This window comes from Crocodylus siamensis, chromosome 4, assembly GCF_052110815.1.
Source record: "Crocodylus siamensis isolate JL-2025a chromosome 4, ASM5211081v1, whole genome shotgun sequence".
NCBI lineage: Eukaryota > Metazoa > Chordata > Crocodylia > Crocodylidae > Crocodylus > Crocodylus siamensis.
In genome coordinates, this window is record NC_143398.1 from 73760046 (window position 1) to 73787743 (window position 27698).

A 27698-nucleotide genomic window follows, 5' to 3' on the forward strand; every position below is an offset into this window, starting at 1 on the left:
AGCATGGCACCAGAATTTGACACTGGGAGATCCTAGTATCAAAAAAATCTGCTGCTTAAAAAAAAGTGGTGCAGCCATGTAGTGGCAGCAGCATGATTCGATTCAGAGGAGATTCGGCTCAGTTCGGTTGCTGAATCTCCGAATCTGAATCGAATTGGGACCAATTTAAGAGTCCGAATCTTCGGAAAAGATTCAGAGAGCTTTGGTGACTTGGGCATTTCCTGGTGGCTGCAGGAGGGAACTGCAGCCACTCCAAGTTGGTAAGTACTAAGGGCCGTGGGGGGGAGGGTTGGGGGAGGGGACAATGGGGGGACCCCTGCTAGCCCCCCGATCCCCCTCCACTCCCCCAGCTTGTGCAAAGCCCCCCACACAGGGGGGGGGGGGGCAGCAGGGATTGCCTCTCGCCTGGCAGCACCCGGTGACCACCGGGGCTTTTTTTTTTTAACAAGAGTCAGGAGCTGGGGCAGGTGGGGTAGCCATTGCTGGGTTGGGAGAGGGACAGGAGATGGGCCTGGCCTGGCTGATTTGGAGATTTGGCCAAATCGAATTGAGACAGTAATTTAAATCACCGAATCAAATCAGTGTCCCCTAAATCGGCCAAATCCGAAGCGAATACTAGCTGCTTCGCACAGGCCTATTAGACACACCAAATTTGAGGCTCCCAGAATCACTTCTAGAAATCTAGATACTCCTCTTTTTCTAGTCTGGTTACTTCCATCTCTTTTTGCTCCCTTCTCTCATGTATTTTTTCTGAGGTAGGTACATTCTGAGCATTGTCCTAACAACAGTGACCTTTTATCTATATTTCTTTTCAGCAGTTTGAATCACTAGGCCTCATCCTTCTCATCTCCTCTCATTTTAGGCTTACTTGCAGTTCTGTTGAATTCAGTCAGATTAGTGGTGGAGAGTTGAAATTGAAATAGCAAACAGGCTCCTTTAGGTCATGTGACATTCCTTTGCTCAAAGTGTGCCAGCAATAACTCTTTTAAGAACTGTCCAGCAGATTGAAATATTTTCTTTCCCTACAAAATGGCTTTAGTAGCTCGTTAAATAATTGTTGGTCTCTTGATTGATAATCGCCATTCATAGATGAGTTGCTGTATCCTCTACAAGCCTCTTTGTAATGCAATATGGCATGATCATTCAAATACATACAACGCTACGGACTATTTTCCAGAAAGCTTATAGCTTTAAAACTTGTCATAGAAGCTGATATGCAAACTTTTATTTTGTCTAGAAGGAAAGCATTGGCTTGTCAAATAAAGTGTTATTTGGAGGAACTTATAAATTACAAGTTTATTTTAAATCTGGGATGAACTCAGTCTTTGTAACTCTGCTGCAGTCAGTTGTTAGTGGAGTTACAACAGAAATGAATTTCACTCACTGTCCATTAAGGCGGTTGTGGTGTGGCCATCATACAGTCTGGCTCACTTTAAAAGGATTGTGCAAAGGCTCACTTTCTTTGGTTAATGTAATTTTTGTTTTATGATCCCTCCGCATTAGTCTTTTAGGGCTGAAGAGCATATGATTTTAGTCTCTTTTATCATGCCCAAAAAGGACAAAGTCTCAGATAAAACTGACATACTGTAGATAACTGTTCAATCAAATAGCATTAATTGCTGCTCTTATTATATATTATGCATTAAATATTTGTGTTGCAGCAGAGGCCAAATCATGGTCAGAGCCCTATTGTGCAAAGTGCTAGATAAGCCAGGAGTTTGCACAATCCCTTTTCTAAAGGGCTCACAATCTAAAAGAAAAATCCTGATAATATAGGATAGGTGTGGCCAAGAGGAAGAGAAGCTCGTCTAACTGCTTATCTGTCTATTTATAATGTCTAGGTAGTTTTACCATAACAAAACTACTTCCATTAGTGGCCTCTGACCTAGCTTTTACATGCCAGCTGATTTTTGTTTTATTTCACAGCAAAGTTGATCTTGAAAGGGGCTGAATAAAAAAGTAGTAGCCTCATGGATCAGTTCAGGGAAGACATTCCCTGCCTAAGGGTTGTGGTTGAAGAAGGATGTTTGTGGGATGAGCTCATTCATGCACGGTAGAGCCTGCCATTGGTGCATGAAACAGAGGTGCAATATGCTATGGCGCAAGAGTAAGTAAATATGCAGGGACAGAACTGTGAAGGGCATGAAGGCAAAGACAAGAAACTTGAACTTGATTCAGTGGAAGGCAGAGAATTTAAAGGAGGATGTAATTATGCTCAGACACAGACAAGAACATCATCTTCATAGCCTTTTTTCCGTAGCAGTGAAACTGCTATTATTGTACCTTTGTATAATGCTGCAATGATTCAGGAGCTTCTTCCTGTACAACAGGGTAACAATATGAAAATGTATGTGGTTGTTAAAACAAAATTGGTTATATCATAAATACCCCCTATCAGCATATATTCACTTTGCTGAGAAAGACCTTAAAGATGTACTCACAAGACTAAGGACACCGGAGAACATATAACATTCTCTATGCTTGGACCCATAATGTGTGCTAGGTGGGTGGCTAGGGCTGGTAGAGGTTTATCTTTAGTAAGTGTCAGTGGTGGTTTCAGAAATTTTGTTCAATGCCTATCTGTTTTAGAACCTGTACTCTGTACTTACACATGCCACAGTGCTCCTGCCAGGTTAAGCCATAAGCCAGAAGGCTCACTTCTTTGGTGGGATTCTGAGAAGCTTTGTTGGTAGGGAGACTCTCTAGAGGCAGAGAGATTCCAAGGCAGGCAGCTAGACTGTTAAATCTGTCTTTTACGAGGCAGCATCATAGAGGAAGGTCTGCAAGCTGAGATATCTGCCACAGGGCAGTACCTGAACTCTGTCTGGGCTCCAGAGGCCTAAAACATTTGGGATTCCAATGACTAGATTCTCTCATGTCAATCAGAATGGTTATGCGTGGCAGGTGGAAGCTCAGTTGGGTTTTGTCCCAAATAGATATTGTACCTTACTGTTTATTTCTCTAAATTATTTGTCATGAAGTTACACAATTGTATTTTAAATATTGGATTCAAGTCGTCTTCAGAAACACAATTTCACGTCTACCATAGAAGTGTAGGGTTGGAAGGGACCTCAGGAGGTCATCTAATCCAACCTCCTGTTCAAAGCAGGGTCATCCCCAACTAGATCATCCCAGCCAAAGCTTTGTCTAGCCAGGTCTTAAAAACCCCCATGATATGTACTCCATATTGCCTTATTCACAGTACAGTAACTGTCAACTTTATTAAATGTTTTATACAGCCATAGGTGAATTCAGAATTGGGCTCTCAGTAAGCAATGGGGGAAATGCATTTTATTTCTCCTCCCCTCTTTCTTTTATAAAGTTGTGGGCTAATTATGCTGTTCAGATATGTCTTACCAATTCTGGAGGTCTCGAAAGGAGAAAAGATATAATCACTCTTTTCTTTATTTCCCACTGACTTTTAATTGCAAGCAAATATCTGACATTGCTTGTTACTCAGCATCATAAGAAATCCTATATATATATCATGCCTCATTACAGCAGGTAAGAAGTCTACTCACTGGATGTAGTAGTACTGCATTGCTTTTGTAGTTAGGCACTTCATTTTCAGCTGGGAAAGGTTGATTTTTGGATTACCCAGTTTTTCCTTACACAAAATCTCTATGCTATTAACCATCTCTCTGATGATGGAAAGCTAGATGTAGCAGTCTCTGAAGTGCCAATGCGGAACTGCTGGTTTGGCTGGAGAGCCAGATAGGATGACTCATCCTATCTCCCTCCCTCCCTCCAGGGGCTGAATGTTTTACTTGCATAGCGTTTCCAGCTTCTGTTGAGATGCCCTGATGAGAACATTCCCTTTGGTGAAGGGGGACAAATGTTACCCCAGGTTCTGCCACTTTAAAATCAGTCTGTGTGTGCTGAACTTCTGTTCTGCTATGGGTACAGACTGTTTCTGTGTGCTGAACTTCTGTTATGGCTACAAGCCAGTTTCTGATCATTTATACTGGTAAAATGTAATGTCTGTACCTGTAGGAGATCTTTCTGTGACAGCTTCTCCTACCCAGGATGAAAGATAGACTCCTGTTAAATTTTAGCTTCTGTCCAGCCGTCTCAGATTTCACTGACACTGCCAGTCAGTGCAAATTTATTTGTCAGAGCATGGAGGCAGTTGCTTGGTTGTGAATCTATGGTGGCATTAACAAATGTGTCAGCTTCTCAGATCCACCGAGCTGTGTGCTTGTAATAACACCTCTCCACTCTGATGTGTGTGCTGCTGTGGCTGCATCAGCTGCATTTGATTTAGCACTTTTCTTTGATAATAAGAGTGTGTGGTTTTTAATGTAAAGTTTTTAAGTATAGTTTCCAACTTAAAACTATTTTATCTAGGGGTGGTTAAGCCAAATGAAGTTTGAGGTTTTGCAAACCTCACAAACTTTCTGAGGTTTACAAAGCTAGCTGGGTTTTGGGAACCTCCTCCCCATTATTCCATGCTGTTTTCTCCTCTAGGGATGATTTAGTTAAAAAAAAGAAACATTGGACTTCTTTGAAGTCAGATTTGTGTTAATGGTAGGATGCCCTCATCCTCCTTTCATGGAAGAGCTACACTTTTGAATATAGTACACAATGTGAATACTGTATTATTTTTTTCCAGAACAATTTCTCTAACTTTACTGCTTTATTCACAGTCCTGTTTTTTGTAGTTTCCTGAAAACACCTGTAGAAGTATCCTTTTGCACATTTCCTTCTTTCTGTGCTTATCTAAAATAAATAGAGTTAAATCTTGATGTATTTAGTCTTTATTCATGGACAGCACTCACTGGATTCAACTAACTTGAGTAGAAGCTGAATAACTATTGAAAGATTTGGCTCATAGACAATAAAAGAAAATTTTCCCTAAGAAGCAGTAGCAATAAGCAAGTAAACAGACATTCATTTACTTTTGATTTTAGAAATGCAGCCATATACCTGCAGTGCCTCAGGCCAGAAGCTGGGGGCCTGTAGAGCATGCCTCTCTGCTTGGCTGGTGCAGACTACTTGGGCCAAGGCTAGCTAGCCTGCCCACCCTGCGAGTGGCGGTTTGCAGGGGAGGTTCAAAGAATCCTGGGATGCTGGGGGACTGTGAGTTAACTTGAATTTGGAGGGGATCTGGGAGAGAAGTTCAATTTAACCTCAATCAGTTAAGTCTGATACTATATCTGTCCAGATTTATCTTAAACTGGTTTGGGCCATTTTGAAAGCGGTTTGTGTGCACTGAGCTTCTGTTGTGTTACAGATTTGAACTGCTTTCTGATAACTTATATTGGTTTATGTGTAATTTCTGTCCCTAGCCTTAAGGGCAACCACTGGATTTTGAATTTAGAACTATACATTTTAGCTGTTCAGTGACACATTTTTCCTGTATTTGACTATAGCAGTATTATGCAGAAAGCCAGAAAACAAAACAAAATTAACTGTTTGGCATTCTTCAAACAGCTTCAGTCAGGGAGGAAGTGGAGGATTTAACGTTCAGAATATTAGAAGCAGCTGTGGATACCTCAAACAGGTTTAAAACTTTAATAGAGCTGCATGTGACTTTAAAATAGATGGAAGAGTGCTGGCATTGGCTTTTGATTTTTGAATGGCAAGGAGCATAATATTTCAGTAAGTCTTAGTCAAGCTGTTTTAATTAACCAACAAAAGAAAAAAGATTGTATGAACTAAAAACATCTTGCACTCAGTGGGTAAACTTGATCAGTTTGGTCTGAATTATTTGGCTTCAGTATACATGTCTCATTTCATGTTTGCTGGCCCAGGTACAAATGCGGAAGAGTCGTGTAGAAGCGAGGGGTTGGAAAGTACTATGGGCTGTTCTTTACAGAGACATTTGTCCCTCAAATTTGTGTACTTGAGCCAGAGCATTCAGGGTAAAGCTTTGAAAAATAGTGCTTCTTGAAGCATAGCCATATTTATTTGGCATTGATTCACATACAATGGATACAACATTGGCACAATTACAAAAAAGGAACTGATTACAAAAGTGTACGGTGTGGTGGTTTTAATAGGGTCACAGTTTATTAAAATCATACCAAGCAGAAAATGAAAATTCTTCAGAGACTTTTCTGGAGTTTTTTTTCTGTTGTTTTTCCATTTACCCCCTACCCCTTCCTCCTTCCCTGTCAAAAAACTTTCTCCTCTTTTTTTCACTTCTAAAGAAAAAAGGTGCAATACACATTTTTTAGTGTTGGACTGCTAGGATACTCTGCAGCTGTCCAGCAGCCAGTAGATAATTTCGGAAGAGCAATTATTCTTTGTGCTGTAGAGACTGAGTGCAAAGTATGCAATACCTAAAATGAAAAGTTTGTGAAAATGTATATCAATAAGTTATTCTTGTTAAACTAAGTGATAGGATAGCTGGGGATAATTTACAGATACAAATAATAAAACCAGCTTTTATAGAATTTTAGACAATAACTACATAATTGGTCAACTGACACCAAAAATACATGTTTGTGATTTATCTGTAAGTGCAAACACTCTCTAACTCAAACCCTTCATACTGAAGTCACCCACTGATGAAATAATAAGACTGGTAAAAAAAAGACCTGTAGAGGCAACTTTTTTTTTAAACTCCAGATAGAGCATGGCACCCAATTCTGAGTAATGAAGGAATCTAAAAAGAGGCAGTAAAAAAGCCCCTTTAGTGGTTTAAAGTGTTTTTCCTTCAAATTGTTTGCTACGCTGTCATGTCAATCATGCTGTTACAAAAAGAAGTGAAAGCCCATTTTGTCAAGCTGTTAGTAAAACCGCTGTTACGTGTCCTCATATTACTGTAAAGTAAGGATGGGACTTGAACCAGTTTTGACTGATGATCAACAGAGCTCAATTTTAAGTTAAATCTCTCTTATTGCAAGCTATGGAATAATTCTGTGTCAACTTCCACATATATTTACATGGATGGAAGAATTTTTACCTCTTCCCTTGCTTCTCATGTTTTCTTGTTGAGATTTAGAGTTCTTGCATGTTTTGCTATTGCCTAAACTTGGTTTTCTGTAATTCTTAAGGGTATTCTTCTGACGTTGAATGATCATTAAAATGAATTATGTTTAAAAGCCTTAGAAAATTATTGAGTAAGGCGACAGTCCGATTCCCCTTATATTAGATTAATGATAGGTTTGTGTTATATATTTACATTCAGCATGTAAAATGTGCAGCTGTTTGCTCATTTCTCAGTGTTTTTGGCCAAAGAATAGTCTGTGCTACTACAACTATTTACTGGTTTTTGTGGGCCCCACTAAGATGCTCCTTGCTTCCTTCAGTCAGTGTCATCTAGATCTGATGCACTACACCAATGACTAACTGGTTTTAAATCTGGCAGTGACAAAATAGATTTTCTGCCATTTGTAAAGGAAGAGACCAACACTGAAATGACCAGACTCTGCAGAGTCTGTGGAATAATTTGAGCATGTTTATTTTGGCTTCATATTACATCTGGGAGTGGGAAAACAGAAACCAGGAGTCAATTTTAAAATTAATTTTAAGATGTTGATAATCCCACATAAAATACGAACATGTTACAATGGAAGGAAGTAAATTCAAGAACACAGGAGTTACAGCATAAAACTTCCTTTGCTTTTTATATTAGCGTATAGTAAACCCATTATGCTCCACTGAAGAAGCTGGTAGGGGAATATAAATGTTTTCTTAGGGAAAGGACATATTTCTTTTTTCAAAACTGGTTACTGAGGCATATTAGTCTCAAGCGAACGCCGTGCCTAATACCTACATATTAAATTGACTACGTAATGCTTATTTGTATAGATCAATGCCTTTTTATTCTCAGTGTCTTTCTATTTATTAAAACAAAGTGGTTCCTATTGTCCCAATGAACAGCATGACTGCTCTTGGGGAACTGCCCCTTTGAAGACAGTTTGTGTTAAATAAGTTTCAGCAATTTAGGACTAAACACAACGGGCTTGTAATTAACACGGAAAAGTGTTTAATACCAGTTTCAAATAAACAAATGGATGCTGTCTGCAAAGTCAAAATGCAAAAGACAGACTGATAGATAACTCTGCTCAAGAACAGGAACCAGGGCAGAAATGACAGGGGGTGGGGGGGGGGGGTGTATAAGGGGAGTAAATGGATTATGGAAAAATGTCATATTATATCTCTCCATGTGAGCTATCAAAGGGAACAAAAGAGGGCTTCTGCCTTTCCTATTTACTATTCATTGAACATTGATTAGGCCACACGAGTTCGATAACCCACTTAATCTCTATTAAAATCCTTATATGGACAATGATTATTTTATAATATATCTTAGCATTAAAGTCCTTTAATAAATGTAATATTTTTTAAGACAAAAACTTTTTTAACCTTAGGAATGTTGGTGATTTTTTTAAAAGTCTGTTTGCACAGTAATTCAATACATTCTTTTTAAATTGCAAAAATAACCAGTATTCATTTCATCTAAAAACTAAAAGATGCTGCTGGGTGGTTACAAGTAGCATTCACGGACATTTAAGGACTTGTTTGGATCAAAGAATGTCTCTAGAAGGAAAATAAATTATTAAACCATAAACAAATACATCAAAACATGATTGAGAGTATGACAAAGCCACAAAAAAGAGTATTTTCATAGTTATGGTTGAAAATGTGGTCAGAGATGCTTTGCCTGTAACTCACGCCACTTTTATTAGTCTGTTAGAGTTAGAACAAGAAAATTAAACACATTGGAAGAAATTGTCCTGCTCAATCAAATTTGCAATAAATGCTCTAGAACATTCCTAAAAACAATGTGTATGTTGGCAATGCCTTGAAAGACCTTTTATTATTTTCATGCAAACATTGGATGTGTATAAGCATTACATTTAGATCACTCTAACCAAGTTTAGGGTGATCTAAGTGCCTGGCTGGGCAAGCATTCTTAGGGCTTAGATCAAACTAAAACTTATGCACTTGATTTAAAGTTAGTTGTTGTCAGGCAAAACTAACTTTAAATTGGCACAAGGTTAATTATACCTAGCACAGTTTAATTTGGCCTAGCAAACTCTTGCATGCATTCACAGTACAGCCCCAGGGCTGGGAAAGCCCAATCCCTCTTCACAGCCAGGAGCTGTACTGTTTTTATTCTTCCCCAGCTACATCAGGCTATTATTTACCCCCCCTCCCTGGAATGGGCAACCCCCCCCATGGACCCACCAACTCCCGTCACACCCCATGGACCAGCCAGCCCCCAACAGACCTGCCAGTACCCCTCCTTGAACCCTCCCTGACTTACCTCTGGCTGCCTGTGCCTCCTCCTAGCAAGCAGCAAATGATCATGTGCACGTGGCAATCCTGATTCTGGTTTGGGAGTCTTTAACCTGAGCCTGGTCATGTAAATGCTTGTTTGCATGCACTGATTATATCTTGCTGATTATCTCTTTAAACAGGCACACGTGGTGGGCCAAAATCTGTGACCCTTAGTTGCACATTATTCTCAATGGACTCAAGGATGTTTTGCAAAGAACCACAGATTTGGCCAAATGTCGGTATTTACTCTGTGAGTAATCCTTTGCAAATTTTCTACATAATGAAATGAATTGACTAAATGAAATCCTGACCTCTTTGAAGTTGGTGGTGGTTTTTGCCACTGATTTAAGTTGGGCCAGGAATTCATTCTGTTATATCTCAAAGTGAGCGCAAGTCACGAATTCAGATATGGTACTGAATGTACCTAAATTCTACTTATCTAATACAGTCCACAGTGCATGCTGCTTTAGAAATATTACATCTACCACTCCTGTCGACTGAATTCTTCCCTTGAATCATCAGTGGAAATCATGCAAATCTGAGGGTAGAATTTGGTTCTTTGATTTTTAGCCAAAGGGCAGGGATTTAGAAAGTCACAGTGATCTTATGATTGTTATTCATTACAATGAAAGTGTCCTAGGAACATGTTCAGGAAGTGCAGTACTTGTCTTGTACCTTTCAATAGCTACACATGTGTGCAGCAGCAGTGTCACAGTTGATGGCAGGTGATCCTAATGAGCCAACCCACCTTTATGAACTCATGTTGTGATTGTTAATGTGAGGCTACTGAGGTTATTTCATGGAAAAGAAGTAAGTTCCTTATACCCATTGGGTTAGTCAGGTTGTTTGTGTGTTGGTTGTTTATAAAGAGACTGTAGGCTGCCTGTGACTGCTTGGAGCTGAGACAAAAATGGTTTGGACCAGGATGGTTAGACAGGTTTATGTTGGTAGGCAGTCCACTCTTCCTCATCTTGCCTGGCAGAATTTCTGTGTGCTACATGATATGCAGTTCTGTCTCTATCCTCACCTACCCACATTTGGTTGAGCACCGGTGAAATGGTATGCTTCAGCAAGACATCAGGAAATGCTCAGATCTTCTCTTATGATAGTTCTTTTTAGGCACAAGGAGATGCTTTGAAACATTTTTTCCTCTCACTTGATTTCCCATCGATTAGGAAATAGGAGATCTCTTAGCAGAGCAGGTGGAGATTTCTTTTTTCCACTGCAGTCTCCCTCCATCTCACTTTCCCCTAAGGAAGAAACTCTGGGGAAGTTGGTGTTAAACTGAGAGTAAGTCTAGATGTTTTGGTTACTCACCCTGATGTAGTATTTCTAAAAATGATTTCCTGAAAGACAACATGGGGTCTCAGTCTGAATCACAAATGGTAAATCAAATTAGTACAGTGTGTGCATGACTCTTTCAAGCTGTTTTTACTCTCATGTGTCATGCAAAATATTTATATTCAGGTCTGTGAGAGCAGTGCTTCAGGTTTGAAAAGGTTCCCCCCGCCTTTTGAATAAATGATAATTCTGCCACTTCAATAGAATACATCTATTTTCCATAACCCTTTGTATCCTGAGATGTATGTTTCAAGCCCTGGCATCTACTCATAGCTGTAATATTATTCATAGTGTTAATCATGAAAACACTATAGGAACTGCATAAAGGGATTCAAATAGCTAAATACTGACTGACTGATACTGGCTAATATCGACTGCATGCCATGAACTGTATAACATTTTGCGAATTTTAAAAGAGATTATGCATGAGCAGAGTTGTGGTAAAAGGAAGACCTCTGAAAAGAGAATTCATCCTACTTTATGTAAAATATCTTCCCTGAATGTGAAAGGTGGAGAATTTCAGATAAAAGCAGGGGAACATGCATATAATTCTATGTTATTTGCAGATAAGGGGTATAGACATACAACCAGCGAAGGAGGCAAGGCTTTACTGTGCCTCAGCTATTCCACGGTAGCTGCCTATTCGTATGCTCTTACCCTGCAGTAAATACAAGAGTAACTTACTAGGGCTGTGTGAAACTTCGTTCACTGATCTGATTTGGTGGAGAATCGGCCTGATTTGGTGGCTGTCTCTGAATCTGAATTGAATCAGGAGACCCTTTAATCTCTCTGAGTCAAATTGGAACTCTCCAAATCGATTCGGAAACATTTGGTGATTTGGACCTATACACAGCTTTGGATGTTTTTTCTATATACCTCAAAGTAGCAGGTGGCTCTTGAATGCTGCGATGCTGGAGTATCTCACAGGAGCATGGGGGGTTCCCTAGCGTGCTTGGCAGCAGACCCACAAGTGGACCAGAGGCACTTTCAGGTCTGCCAGGGAGCATGTAGGGGGCCCCCCTGTACCCCCCTGGCTTGGCAACTGCTTGCCTCCTGGGAAGTAGTTCTGGTCCACTTCCAGGTTTGCCGCTGAGCATGCTGGGGGCCCACCCGTGCTTCTGTGGGATGCTCCATCTGCCCCACCATTGCACTGTTCATGAGTCACACCTGGTACCTTGAGGTATGTAAAAGAAAAAACATACATGCTACCTTGGGCTAAATATAGACAGTCAAAAAGCCCAAGTCAGAATTGGTTAGTCTTTGCAGGTTAGTCTAAGCTGTGTAGATTAAACTGATAAGCAAGTGAGCAGACATCCGCTTTTGAGTCCAGAAATGCAACCACACGGCTGCAGTGGCCCACGCTGGTGATACAGCATGCCTTCCTGCTTGGCTGCAACAAACAACTTGAGCCAAAGCTAGCCTATCCACCCTGTGTGTCCAAGTTTGTGGGGGAGGTACAAAGAATCGTGGACTGCTGGGTGACTGTGAGTTAACTTGAATCTGGCGAGGATGTGTGCCAGAAGTTCAATAAACTGATTTAACCTAAATCAGTTAAATTTGATTCTGCATCTATCCACGTCCATCTTAAATCAGTTTCAGTCATTTTGAAAGTGGTTTATGTGCTCTGAAGATCTGTTGCGTTATAGATTTGAGTCAATTTCTGATCACTTATACTGATTTATGTGTAATTTTTGTCCCTATCCTTGATATTAGATGCTGGTATTAATTTATTCTAAAAACAGGGGATCATGCAGTCATGTTTAAAAATTTGGCCTCATAGCTACTCTTGACACATGAAGCATAAAAAGAAAAAAAATCAGGTTTAAAAGGAGCACCGTGTCAGTGTATCCCTTAGGAAACTTTTTTCATACTTAACATATTGCTGCAAATATAAGTTCAGAGTTAAGTGTAAGTCAATGTCTTTCTGCAGCTTTACAGTAATTCTGGATCATATCAGACCCAAAATCTGTTATAAAACTACCAAAACAACACCAAAACCCAATTAAAGTGGAATTGTTCTCAATATGCTATTTAAGATGCACTTTGTGGTAGAATGATTTCACAATCAGTCTGCAGCACATATGCCTTCACTCATGCTTTGATGAGAAATCAAAGAATCTGTTATCATCCACCTGTTGCCTGAGTTTATACCCTGATATAAAAGATTAATAATGTACTGATGATGTTCTGCTTGCTTCTGTGGCTAATGTAAAACAAATGACTGTGTTAAAAAAAAAAATCAGAACACCACAAATCTATAAAAGGTGTTAGTTCGTAATCTAGAAGGTTGAGAATCAACAACCTAAAAATAAAAGAAAATGAAAAGAAAACACGAATGTGGATAATGTTTCATGATTATAGTTATTTTATGATGCTCATTGGTGTTGCAACAACTCAGCAGAGTACTTTGAGGGAAATACTGAGGCTACTTAGGATTTTATGAAACAAAGTCTTATTGCAGTGCTTATTTTCTTGAATTCAGTTGGCAATGTTAGAAATGTATCACTAATATACTAGTTCAAGAGTGCTTTATTTTAAATATCTTAATAGCTTAAATGAGTGGTTTTCAAACTTTTTAAATTTGCAAACCTCTAAAAAAATGTTCAAATGGAGGTGTGGACCCCTTTGAATTACAAGTGTGAGTATTCACATACTTTTGATTTATCATAGTCATCGTCTGCAGGCCCCTTAGACATAATCTGCAGACCCCCATGGGTCCACAGACCACAGGTTGAAAACCGCTGGCCTAAATTCACTTTCATGAGCATTGACCCTTGAGAAATACTTTTTGAGCTGTGGAACCACACAGGTTAAGTTAGATTTGGGAAATAATATCCTTCCAGAATTGCATCTGGTTGAATTACGCATTCTGAGCTACCGTTTTCTGAGAATAGTTTATGATTCTGTCTCTCCTGATTGCAATTGGACTTTGGAAGAATAAGTGGAGAGGAGTCAAATGAATATGGACTAAAATGAATGGAGATAGAAATTTCACTGAGCATGAATTGAAGTTGAATATTGTAAGGGGGTAATTTTTTTACTGAACAACAGTTAGCAAACTAACAAATTTTGAAAGGGCCATGGCCTAGTATTAGTTTCTGGTTCTACTCAGTCCTCAGTCCTAGTTTAGCCAAGCAGAAATTAAACATTCCCTGGGATGGAATCCCATGGACTAATTACCCAAACCCTGTGTACTTGGGGGTTACATTGGACCAAACACTTACCATCAAAGTGCATATAAAAGAAGACAAAAACAGGAAATTCAGTGCCCACAGCAACATACTTTGAAAGTTGGCCACCTCAAAATGGGGAGTGAACCCAGCTACATTATGAACCACTGCTATTGTCTTGTGTTACACCACTGCAGAATATGCATGTACAGTATGGGAACAATCAGTTCATGCCAAGAAACTAGACCCAGTTCTAAATGACAGCTATAGTGAAATAACAGGATGTCTAAAGCCAACATCAAAGGTTATCCTGTACTTACTTGCTGGCATTGTACCACCTCCTACCAGAAGAAAGGTAGCAAGCCAAAAAGAAGGATCAGGGCAGATGAAAGACCCTGGCATCCACTCTTCGGGCACACAGAAATAACTAACCAGCTTAAAGTGCAAAAGAGATTTGTAACCAGTGCTGTGCTGTTGGACATGATGGCTGACTGTGCAACTGAAGTTATAGAAAGACAGACTGTGCAATCGGGTGCTCTGAAGTAGACCCAATACCCCAGGAGGACCTTCCCAAAGGGGCTCATCTAGAGTGGCCATCATGATGGTTTCTGAATCACTTGTTCATGCAAACTGGAAAATGAAAAATAAACATGATCAAATGAGCCAACTCTAATGACACAAATTTATGTGAGTGTGGTGAAGCGCAGACAACGGAGAACCTGATCATTTACCGGCCCTTTGGTGAGAAATATATGACAGAATTGCAGCAATGAAAAGAACCACTGTTTGTGCATGATTCTGGACAAACATATAGTTTATGAAAGAGGAAAACACAAAGATGAGAAGAAGAGAAGAACTAGTTTTTTTCTTAGTTTATAACATACCTTCATAGTTTCATAGTTAGTAGGGTCGGAAGGGACCTAAGCAGATCACCGAGTCCGACCCCCTGCCATGGCAGGAAAGAGTATTGGGGTCAAATGACCCCAGCAAGGTGTTCATCTAGCTTCCTCCTACCTGAAACAGACCCCTTTGGAGCCCTTTTTTGAATGACAGGTTTATACTCATAAGCCATAGTTTAAGAGTGAAAAGAGAGTCTGATTTACCCACTGACAAGGGAAAACTAATGCAGAGTATTATTATATCAGTTGTGTTTTGGCCAGAATATCAGAACACCTGCCTCCTACTCTCGTGTGGGCAAATGCATGCACATATAAGCACTTGGGGACCCCATGCTGGTCCTTTTCCCTTAAAACCAACATATGGTTTATTTACTAGAGGTTACTTGTAAGCATGACTGTGGCCCTTGTTGCTGTAGTATGAGTTATTTCAGGAGCTGTTACAGGCAGCCCCACTCAGGTTGATTAGGTAACTGCTTTGTCAGTCAGGCTCTTGCTGTATGTCTCCTGATTGGCTTGGAGTGAGAAGAGGCCAGCAATGCATCTACTTAAGTCACGCTGGGGGCAATTGACTGTAGGCTGTTCAACAGACTTACTTCAGTTTTAGCTTCTTTGCTCAAGTTCCAGGTTCCTGGGTCTTCATTCTTCATAGCACAGAACTTTGGCTATCATCCAGGTCCTCTCATGTAATAGGCTTCTTTCATTAACGTAAATTAAATAAGGAGCGGTGTTATCACTGTTTTATTTCATATGTTGAAATAGCATCTCAAAGGACAGTACATTGATTTTTCAGGCTCCTACCCCTGTTTCTAATGCAAGCGTCCTTCCACTTCTTTAGTTCACAAAAGCAGTGTGCCGCGTGCAAACTTATCAGCATATCACTTCTTGTGGCTTCTGTGTTTTTCTTGAATATCTTTGATCTACTCATAGCCCCAACACTGTCTTCATATAAAATCTGAGGACACCACAGCCTTGCATTTTACGACTGTAAAATTGGGTTTTTTTTTAAGTGGATATACAAAATTACCGAAAGAGAGAAAAGAATTAAACTCCTGTAATGAGTCAGTGGTCTCCAAACAGCAAACAGCTCCATGTGGGTGAAGGATTCATCAAGAGGAGAGGCTTGTAACATCAAGGACTATAAAAAGAACTACATTAGAGAAAGATGAATTTTATTAAAAGTTTAAATGTCACTACTTTAAACCACTTTATATGGTTTTAACATTTAAAGAGTACTAATGGAGATTACTTGAATGAAGACTTTAGCATGTACAAGGTTATCTGTTCTGATAAGAGATGGCATATTTTATATATTGAATTAGAGATGATCATGAAGTATATGTGAGGGAGTGAGGTTGGATTTATCCTGTGAAATTGATAGTGTGTTTAAATTAGCATTATTTCAGTCATACAGGGATCATTGTAAGGAACAGCTTAACAGGAGGGGAAATATTACATGCTGGTTTACATAATAAAGAAATATTTAATCATTTAAAAGGATAAAGTAAAAGTATTTTGAGAAGAGAAATTATTTAACTTCACTTTATCTTTTTAAATATAGGGGTGTGAATTGCTTTGGTTTTAGATGTTGGAGTTCTGAGAGTTGAGTTGAGTTGAGAGTTGAGTGCTCTGCCATTACAAAGTGGGTCTGAAATTTCTTCACCTACTCAGATTTGTCTCCCTTACAGGCCCTTTTTCTATGTGGTCTATTTAACTGGGTTTATGAACTGAATATTTATTACTGAATTAGGTTGTGGTATCTTTTGTATGATTCTTTCTCTGAAGAATTTTTTTTTATTTAGGTAGCAAGCACCATCTGACCAGAGCTGGCTCCATTTTCCTTCATTTTATGTTTCTGTCCTTTTTTCCCTTATGTGATTTAATAAATGACTGCTTGAGCTGAAGTTTAATATCTTCAGACATAATCTCTCCTACTCCCTGTTATGCCCAAAGTGCATCTTGTCTTGCCTCTCTTGTTTTATCTACCTGTTAATTTATTCAGTCCTTCTTTTTCCTTTGTTTCCATAGATTCACTGTCCTTTGAAAGTTATTCTTTAACCATAGACATTATCTCTTCCACTCATTCTCCAACTGGGTGAAAGAGAAGGAGGTTTGTTTGTATGAGACATACAGATAGAGATGGGATGCAATGGCAGTGGTTAAAGATGGGGGAGTAATTGTTGACTCCGGGATCTACACAGCAACTGGTGTGTATCCATCTAAACCTGAGGGTAAACCTGTTTTGACAAATATGAAGGTAATTATAGCAGTGGACCTCTAGATTAGGGACAGAAATTACACATAAACTTGTTTAAGTGATTGGAAATCAGTTCAAATCTGTAACAGCAGAAGTTCAGTACACATAAATGGCTTTCAAAGTGACTGAAACCAGTTTAGGATAAACCTGGATGGATGTAGTATCAGACTTAACTGATTTAGTTTAAATTGGAACTCTGTCCCAGATCCCTTCCAGATTCAAGTTACCTCAGAGTCCCCCAGCAGCTCAGGATTCTTAGCACCTTGCCCACAACTCCCACTCACAGGGTGGGTGGGCTAGCCTTGGCCCAATCTGTCTGTTTTAGATGAGCAGGGAGGTATGCTGTAACATCCCTGACTTCTGGCCTGAGCCACTGCAGGCATGTGGCTGCATTTATGGAATCAAACGTGAATGTCTGTTCACTTGCTTATTGGTTCCACCTATGCAGGTTAGACTAACCTATGAAGAATGAATCGATTCAGCCTTAAGCTTTTTGACCGTCTGTACTTAGCCCTAGAGTTCTGTCTGCATTAGCTTGTCCCACTAATGCTACTGCCAGAAGGAAATAGTTCTGAAATATTTCTATTGTAGACAAGGATGCAAAAAGTGAGAGTGCCAGAAATCTGTAGTACTCTTGTCAACACTTGACTCACCAAGCAAATTGCTTCTGCCAACTTCTACAGAGAGAGAGAGAAAGTTTATGGCCAGCTCTGACTTTCTCAATTGGCTTTTTCAGTTTCATTTGTTTTGGAGTCCATGGACCCATCTGTTGGACTGTGCTGTCCTTTGTCCAGCTAATCAAAAAGCCATTCAGCTCTATGTGACAGAAGCATCCTGGCCTGAAAACAGTATTAATTTCACATGGCAAATGAAGAGAAGATGCACACACCTTACAAAAATGTTATGCCATTTTTCCCCCCACAGAATGTACTGTGTCTGCACAGCTATTGACAATCTACAGGGCTTCATCCAGGTGTAAATGAAGAAAATGGTGAATATAGTAATTATATATAAACTATACATTGACTTAATAAATAATATTCTACTAGACTCCATGGATGTGTTAGGTCAGAGGTGAAAAATAATGCAATATGAAGCCTTGTGTAAGGCTTGAGTCTTTGATTGCTGTATTTTATTAGAGAGTGGATTAGATACCAGGAGAAGGGAGGAAGTAAGGCTACAAAAGTGGAATTTCAGGAGCGTCGGGGAATAAGTTAATTGCAGTGTGGTTTTTCCAAATGATAAAAGCAGCAAGGAAAGAGGATTATTGCCAGGTAGCGGCAAGACAAAGAAGGCAGTGGGAACAGAACTTCTCCTCCCCCTTACCCCCCACCCCCAATACTTAAGGAATATGTAGACTGAGAGGAGATGAAGTGAGAAATTCAGAGGAAACAGAAGTCTATGGAGAATCATGAAGACTAAGAGAGAAGAGTTTATATTGGATTTTGAAATGGGACTTAATGAAGAATTCTTGTGTTCTTCTTGATTAGAATTGGGAGAGGTGAAGATGATTTTCTGAGTTCTATGAGCTGGCAGGTAGATTTTCAAGATGGGAAATGTGAAGGGCAAACAAGAATGCAGATTTAAGCCGAATTCCTAGAGAGTTTGTTATGAGTCTAACCATTGCATGCAGCCTGCTCATACTCTGGTTAAAGAGACAGTCATTTTGGGTAGGATGAGTTAAAGGATCTTAGTTGGTATCACAATGTGAAAAAAGTAGAGGTAGGAATAAAATGAGGAAATGTTCATAACAGTCACAGGAATGTAAACAGGTGTATTTTTATGCAATGAAATGGTAACCCTTTTAGCAGAGAACTTTTCCATGTGAGAACCATCATTGAAAAAGCCTACCTGTGGAAACCCAGACTACAAGTGAGTATATATAATGAAACCTCTCTTCTGCAGTGTTTTGGAGCAAAATGTTGCAGTACTTAACAGGGGAATAAAACCTTCTGTGTAGCAGGTGGAGCCTGAGGGGGCAAAGAAACAGATTTGAAAATGGGATGAGGGCAGAACAGAAGTAGGGTTGGTCAGAGGCATAACTATGCTTTGAGCAAAGGGAGGGAGTGGGGAGTTTGGAGGATGTGGGATCCTGCTGTGGGAACTCAGTCTGCTGAACTTGGTTGTTGATGAGATACCAGCATTGTGATGTCCTTGCATCCAGCTGCTGCTGTTGTCACAGCACAGACTCCTCAGCAGGGAGGGGGAAACTGTTTGCCCTCACTAAACTGGCACCCAGGTTATAGTACTCACTACAAATAATGATACTGGGGTTGATGGTTCTGCCCCAACTGGACCGAGAGAAGGCTATCCTAACTTGTCCATCAAGGGTGGAAGAATCCTTTTATCCTCTTTTCAAAGGGTAGAGTATAGACAAATCATTAGTAATCTCATATTCAGATTTGCAGTGTAATAGCAAAAGAGACTTTCCCCTTGGAGTAATTTGAATTTTATTCTAAATCATGCAAGCCTCAGGTCCCCAACAGAATTTTACAGAAGGTCAGATATATTCCCTGCAGACACCAATATATATGTAAACAGTTCACATGTGCAACAAAATGATATTCAGAGGTCAAGCACATACATGTTTAGGAAATAACAGAGTGAGGGCCTTTCTTGGACAGGAAAAATGGTGGACAGGACTTGATTTATTATTCATTATGAGATAGACCACCAATGAACAGCTCTAGTGTATTTACAGCAAAGATTGCTTGTGCAGCATTCTGTGTTTTTGTAGTTTTTCCTATGCCTTGTGCATTGTGTAATGGGAATGGGAATTACCAGGTTTCCTTGTACTTGCATAAGCTTCTGAATAAAGAAGTTCTTGGGATTTTGGTGAGTTTTTCGCCTTTCTTTATAATAGGAAAACATGCATTTGCTATTAGCAGTTGGACTAGACTTCCTCTGGGTCCAAATCCAATTCAAATTAAAAACCAGAATTGTGGACATTAGTGTATATTCCATTAACCTAAGTGGTCACTTGTGGTACAGTTGAAATATTACTTTAGCAGTAGAGAACAGACAAGTTCTGTGTAGACAATTCATATTTTGATATAACTTGTCCTTTAAAAACAGATATAAGACTTATGTAAGCCAAAACACACAATCTGACACTGCTTTAACTAAGGGCCTTGTTACACAGCTATTTTGGGCAGCTCCTGGAACTCTTAACCCCTGAACTGTCTGCACATTAACACCTTAAAGCAAAACTTGTTATTCAGCTGAAAGTTATGGCACTCCGGGGCGGGATTATTTCTGATCTGCATTACCCAGCTCCTGTTCCATTAGGCTAGGGACAGACATCCAAAAAGCCTGAGTTGATTCAGTCCTTGCAGGTTAGTCAAACCTGGCTAGGTTAAGTCAGTTTTGTAACCAGACAGACATCCCAGAAATGCAGGTGCATGCCTGCAGTGGCTCAGGCTAGAAGCTAGAGCAGTCCTCCCTTCCTGCCACAGCATGGAGCTAAGGGGAGCATGGCCAAGCTTCAGCAAGATGCTATGATTTGCTCCCCAGGGACTTGATAGCAGTGTTTATTAACCAATTTAAGAAAACAACAGAGGGGCATTACCAGCTACTTGTTGATGCTGCCTGTTGATTCTACCTGTTGATTCAGCACAACTGTAGCCAGTATGTGGTCTGCTAGCTAATACACAGACACCTCCTCAGCAAAGCAGGGGGGAGGAATTCCTGCTTAGTGGTGGTAAGGGTGGAAGCTGCAGTCAAGGAGAAGAGGGGAGGGGCCAGCTGTGCTGTGGAGCAGAATGCCCCGCCCAGCCCAGAGACCATGCTGGGATGCTGTGGGTGTCTGATTTATCTTAAACCAGCAAGGGGTCTGGAACAGACATTACATAAACTGGTTTGAGCCAAATCAGTTAAGTTTGATACTATATTCATCTAGGTTTATCTCAAACTGCTTTGAGCCATCCTTAAACTGGTTAATATGCACTGAACATCTGTTCTTTTACAGGTTTAAACCAGTTTCTGATCACTTAAACCAGTTTATGTGTAATGTCTGTCCCTAGCCTTAAGGTGTGGCCACTCCCCATAGATGCAACCAAATTGAAGTCCTCCAGCATGCCATGATCTCTCAGATACCCCTCCCTGCCGCCCCTCCCCGCATTGAGCCTGTCCTGGCTCATCTGCCCTCCAGTGACAACTCACAGCTACAGCTTGTAGTTCTAACCCTGCTCACCAGGCCACTAGTAGCAAGTCACAGCTGTAGGGGGCAGTCAGAAAAGGTTTCTAAAGTAAGGGTGTGACTACTCCAAACTCCAAGTTAGAATTAACACTGATCAACTTCTGTGAGGCTCACAACATTAGGTATGACAGGATCCTAAGTTTAAAAGCACATTTGTAGTGAATCTGGTATTAGTTTGTGTGTAGATAAGGTCTAAATCATCTGTTTAAAAGTTCTGCTTCAATTAGGAAATCCCTGAGCAGAATATCAGTGAGTAGAGGAATGAAATTAAGTAAACAACAATTACTGGTATTAAATTGTGCTTAATGTAAACCATATTATGAATGAAATAACACATTTCCACAACTGGTTACTAAAAGCTATGCCTTATAGCAATGTTTCGTTCCAAGCTTGAGATATCTTTCCTTTTTGGGGTAAGTGGGGGAGAGTAGATAAAGTAAATAAGAAGTTGTTGTTCTATATAAAGGAAAACCATCTTTAAGCATTCATGGCTTTAATTTGGGAATTAATTTTTCATAGGAAATGAACCACCCTCTATGAGTTATATATATAAGTTCTGCTAAATTAGACTTTGCTCATGGAAAAAATCCAAGAAAATAATTTAGCTTATGGACTCGAGGGAAAAGAATGACTTGAAAAACTCCATGGTCCAAATACTCATAAATGCCATACTAATGACCTGCTTGGCTGAAAATTAGATAGCGCTTGCAGATACTATGAAAAATGATGACTATGACATAAGAAGTGATAGAACACACAACTGAAGATTAGTGCTCTTTAGTTCATGGCAATTTCAAGCAAATTACCTGCAAACTGCAGACCATATTCAGCCATTTGTTGCATTGTTAGTGCTTTTTACCAGTTACTTACTTCATTCTGGATAAAGTATAATTTCTATTAAATTTGATTTTAGAGGTTAAAACCTTTAAAAATCTCATATAATGTACCTGAGCCTGGATAGAAATCAGTGTTTCTTCAAGATACTTTTACATCCCTTTGAATACTGTAGCTGTTTTATTTACATCACATGAATATAAGGTGACTTAGGCTAGGGCCAGACATTCAAAAAGCCTGAGTCTGAATTTCATAGTTTCATAGTTTCTAGGGTCAGAAGTGACCTGAGCAGATCATCGACTCCAACCCCCTGCCATGGCAGGAAAGAATACTGGAGTCAAACGACTCCAGCAAGGTGTACATCTAGCCTTCTCTTAAAGAACCCCAGGGTAGGAGCCAGCACCACTTCTCTTGGAAGTTGGTTCCAGATCCTAGCCACCCTGACCATAAAGTAGCGCTTCCTGATATCTAGCCTAAATCTACCCTCTGCCAGCTTGTGACCATTATTCCTGGTCACTCCTGGTAGTGCTCGGGGGAACAGGGACTTCCCCAGTGCCTGCTGGTCCCCTCTGACTAGTTTGTAACAGGCCACTAGATCCCCCTCAGCCTTCTCTTGCGGAGGCTGAACAGGTTCAGGTCCCATAGGCTCTCCTCATAGGGCCTTCCCTGCTGCCCCTGATCATGAGAGTGGCCCTCCTCTGGACCCTCTCCATGTTGTCCACATCCCTCTTGAAGTGCAGTGCCCAGAACTGGGTGCAGTACTCCAGCTGCGGCCTGACCAGTGCCGCATAGAGGGGGAGTATCACTTCCTTGGAGCTGCTTGAGATGCATCTGTGGATGCATGACAAGGTACGGTTGGCCTTCCTGACTGCATCCCCACACTGCCGGCCTATGTTCATCTTGGAGTCAGTGGTGACTCCAAGATCCTTTCTGCCTCTGTACTGAAAAGAAGGGAGTTCCCCAGCCTGTAGGTATGGTGCTGGTTGTTCCTCCCCAGGTGCATCACTTTGCACTTGTCGGTGCTGAATCCCATCCTATTCTCATCTGCCCACCCCTGTAACCTGTCTAGGTCTGATTGCAGCCTATTTGTCCCTTCTAGTGTGCCCATATCCCCCCACATCTTAGTGTCATCAGCAAATTTGAACAAGGTGCTTTTTACCCCCTCCTCGTCCAAGTCACTGATGAAGATGTTGAACAGTGCGGGCCTGAGGATCGAGCCCTGTGGAACCCCAGTGCCCACATCCCTCCAAGTTGAAAATGACCCATCCACCACCACTCTCTGGGTGCGGCCCTCCAGCCAGTTGGCGACCCAATTGACTGTGTGGGTGTTGACACCACAGTCCCCCAGGTTCTTAATGAGAATGGGGTGAGAGACAGTGTCAAAGGCCTTCCAAAAGTCCAGGAAAACTATGTCCACTGCTACCCCTGCATCTAAGGATTTGGTGACCTGGTCATAGAAGGCCACCAGGTTGGTCTGACAGGACCTGCCACTAATGAACCCGTGTTGGTTGCCCCTAAGCATAATCTCCCCTGCTGGCCTCTCGTAGATATGCGCCAGAATAATTTTCTCAAAAAGCTTGCCCATGATCGAGGTAAGACTAACTGGCCTATAGTTTCCCAGGTCCTCCTTCCTCCCCTTTTTGAAGATGGAAACCACATTGGCCCTCTTCCAGTCCTCTGGCACCACACCAGAGCACCACGAGTGCCGTAAAGCTGTGCCAGGGGTCCCACAATGACCTCAGCCAATTCCCTCAGTACTCTAGGGTGGAGATTGTCCAGACCAGCTGATTTGAATACATCCAGCCCTTCCAGAAGTTCCCTAATTAGTTCCTCACTAACCCTTGGCCTAGGTGTACCTCCCCTGAAATCTAAGGGGAACCCAGCAGGGGGGTGACTGTTCTGGTGCCTGCTTAGGAAAATGGAGACAAAGAAATCGTTAAATATGTTGGCTTTGTTGTCTGGTGTGACGGCCAAATTTCCTAGCGTGTCTCACAGGGTCCCCTGATTACCAGGAACAATTTTCTTGCCCCCTATGTATTTAAAAAAGGACTTCTTGTTGTCCTTGATCTGGGAAGCTAGTCCCAGTTCCATCTCTGCCTTGGCCTTTCTGATTCAATCTTTGCAGGTTAGTCTAACCTGGCTAGGCTGAACTGGTTTATAACCACACAGACATCCCAAAAATGTAGGCACATTGCTGCAGTGACTAGGACTAGAAGCTGGGGCGGGGGGGAAGGAGGGGCACTAGAACAGCTCTTCCTTCTCTTTGACAGTGCTGAGCTGAGGCAGGGGGTCATGGCCAGGCTCTGGCAGGATGCTCTGATTAGGGAGGGGTTTCTCCCCCCTCCCCCCTTTGATAACAGAGCATTTATCTGTTACCAGCATTTATCACCCCACCAGAAAATGAAGCCTCTGTCAGTAGTTCAAGCCCTTCTTAAACAATTTTTTCCAAAGAAAGAATGGAGGGACATTACTAGCTACGTGTTGATTAGCTCCAAAAAGCCCTAAGTGGACACTGTTCTGTCTGCCTTTGTCCTGTCTGCCTTATACAAATACCTCTCAGCATTAGCTAGTATACCACATGTTGTCTATGGTCCATGCTTTGGGAGAGAGGAGGGAGGGATCCCTGCTTGAGCAGTGAACAGAGAGGGTGAGTAAGGGTAGGGGAAACTAGGCAGATGCTGTTAGGGCTGCAAGTGTGTGCCGGAGCTCCAGCCAGGGAGCAGAGGAGAGGTGCCATCCCAGCTCTCTGGAACAGAGAGCCCAGCCCAGCCCAGAGACCATGCCGGGATGTTGGGGGACTCTGGTTTATCTTAAATCAAGAAAGGGTCTGGGACAGACATTGCATAAACTGGTTTGACCCAAATCAGTTAAGTCTGATACTATATTCAACCAGGTTTATCTCAAACCAGTTTCAGTCATTTTCAAACTGGTTTATGTGCACTGAATGTCTGTTCTGTTACAAGTTTAAACCAGTTTCTGATCACTTAAACCAGTTTATGTGTAATGTCTGTCCCTAGCCTTAGAGCCTCCTGGACCTCACACCTGTACAATTTCTGGTTCAAAGTGAGTGCTAAATCTGTGTCTGGTTGTACTCCAAATTCCTTAAGTGATTAAGTGTCAGTGTTGATAATTATCAACTTGCATTGAACTGGCCTAAGAGTTTTTGGCATAATTGTTCTACATACTTCCACCACCTGCAAGTATAGAACACAAGAGAGAACTAAAGTGAACTAACTAGCAGCTGTTCTTTTCCCTGCTTGATAAGTCTGTCCTGCACTAGAAGTCTCAGTGAGAGTTCAAAGTGTTTGAGACAGGAAGATGGTAAGGCGTCATGAACTGTGCTAACTTGAACTAGTTCATGAGAAGGGTCATGTGAAAAGAAGGGCTGTTGATGACTGAAGTTTTGCAATCTGTTTTTATGGCACTGAGGGGAAATTTCAGTAGTTCATTTTTCTAGAACTCTGCTGGCTCTTTCATAGTGGTAAATAGTCACTAAATAATATATTCTGTAGGTATATATACATGTTTGGATAAAGAAGAAGAAAAGTTAGACAATAGAAAAGCATATTTTGCCAATATTATGAATAACTTTTCTGCAGTACTGGTTTACTTTAAGAAAGAAACACACAGATGCATCTGTTTAAATGTGCTTTCCCTAGGAATGCAAAGCTGAATTGTTCCGTGAGGCTAAGATAACGTTTTACAGTCTTTTGGCCTTCTTATGGTATATGTGAAAATGTGTTCTTGTTCAGTGATTCCTGCATTTTCACAGTACAGAGTTGTGGCCGACTTGATCAGATGGGCTTCTACCCTATTAAAAAAGGGTATCTGTAACAAGTGATGTCATCAAGTGTCTTTTTTCCCTTTTATGATTAGTTCAACTGTATTAATATGGAATGATGTTCTTGGTTTAAAACGGTGTTGAAAGATAAGGGCCAAAAAACTCAGGAAACATTTTTTTTTCACATTTTCATTGCTCATTAACATGGATAATGGAGGAAGCTCTGCATATAGACAGCTGGTTTTCCAGATTTTGCCATGTGACTTTGGAAAGACCTAACTTATAAAATACAATCAAACATATTAGACAAGCATTGCCAAAGTTTGCCTTGCCAAATATAGGTAACCTGTACTTCACCTTTAATTATTCATTAAAAAAAAGCCTGTGTACCTACCAAAAAAGAAAAAAGCATTGAGCAGTGAATCAAAAGTTCATATGCTGTACTGCTCAAACAGAAGCTTGGCCACATATCCTGAGGGCAATCTATGGCTTAATTCCTATAGACTTTCTGACCGGGAAACAACCTGCCTGGGACTCTGTCTCTAATATAGTAAACTTATTATACTTAGACTATACTAAGGACAATTAAAACATGAACACTTAAAAGGTCACTTAAAAGTCCTTATGTTAAAGCTCATTAACTCATGCTAAGTGCCTCTGAGCGTCTCAAAGTTATGCTACTTTAACTGAAGGTTACATCTGGACCCTGCTACATAGCTCATGCTAGAGTAACTTCAGTCTACTCCACAGAGTTAAAATGAGCAACTTGCAGTCTTCCAGCATCCCAGGATGCACTGCTCCCAGCCGCTTCCCTTACCCAGAGCAAGCATAGAATCCAGGTGTCCTGGCTCCTAGCCACATCCCTACTCAACAGCCCTCTAGCGGCAAATAAGAGCTGTGCAGTCAAGAACTAATAGTAACCCTTAATGCAACTGCTCACAACATGTTCCAATTTTAACACCACTTAACATTCCATAGGTTTCATATGATCTTTATGTAACACATGATTTTACCCGTAGACCTGTTATGTTTCCCCATAGTTCTCATGGTATAATGTTCTGACCCCAGTTGCATCCATTTAAGTCCTGAATAAGATTCTGACAAAGTTGGGTGATAACTAGCTGCTTTTTTCTTTTACTCATTATCATCTGATTTACACTATCTATCATCTGATTTACACTATCATGATCACATTTATTGGATTAACCTTTACTTGCTGGCTGAGGCTTGAGCATTTGAAAGGAATGTAGTATTTCTTACACAATAAACAGCATTTAAAGCAAAAATATATTCATTTCAAAATATAAAAAATTGTGTAATAAGAAACTGAACTTGTAGTCTATGCATTATGAACACATTTTAAAGAACTAAAGTATGGACAGATGGTACGGTTCTAGCAGGAGAAATGCTGCTCTTCTGCTGAAGCTGAGAATATACTGGCATTCATACAGTTTCTCCCACAGGAAATGTGCTGGGCCTAAGAGAAAGGTTGTCTTGTTTCAATAGGGCAGTTCTCTCCTACACGACAACTTCTTGTACAGGAATGAACACCTGTAAGCTTCCCTGCTTCTTGATTGCTCCCAGGGACTGGAAGGAGTTAAGTGGTAAGGAAGTACTCTGTGCACCTTCCACAGACCAGGGTCCTTGGTTTCCAGATATGTGCAGTACTAGAAATGAATCCCTGTCCATACCTCTAGTCTGCTTTTTACCATCTATGGTGCTTTAGACCTTGCTTGTCTGTTATGTTGGAAAAACTCCTAGTTCTGGCACTCTGTAGCTGCAATGCAAAGCAATGCAAACAGAAATTGTTACTTTTGCAGCTTCCCATAGTTTTAAACATGGACAAAGTGTACTGATCCATATGTTGTTGGTTCTGACAGTTCTCTTTATCTAGGTTCAGGATTTGCAGTCATGCGCGTATGTGCATGGCTGACCACTGATACATGAAATGTCCACAATAGATAAGGTTGTAATTCCACACTTCAGT

General features: G+C 40.7%; 1 protein-coding gene across 6 annotated transcripts in view; it reads left to right on the plus strand.

The window, feature by feature from the left end:
* Positions 1–27698, plus strand: part of NAV3 (neuron navigator 3) — an 890338-nt gene that overhangs the window by 544783 nt on the left and 317857 nt on the right. The gene's annotated exons all lie outside the window — the stretch shown is intronic.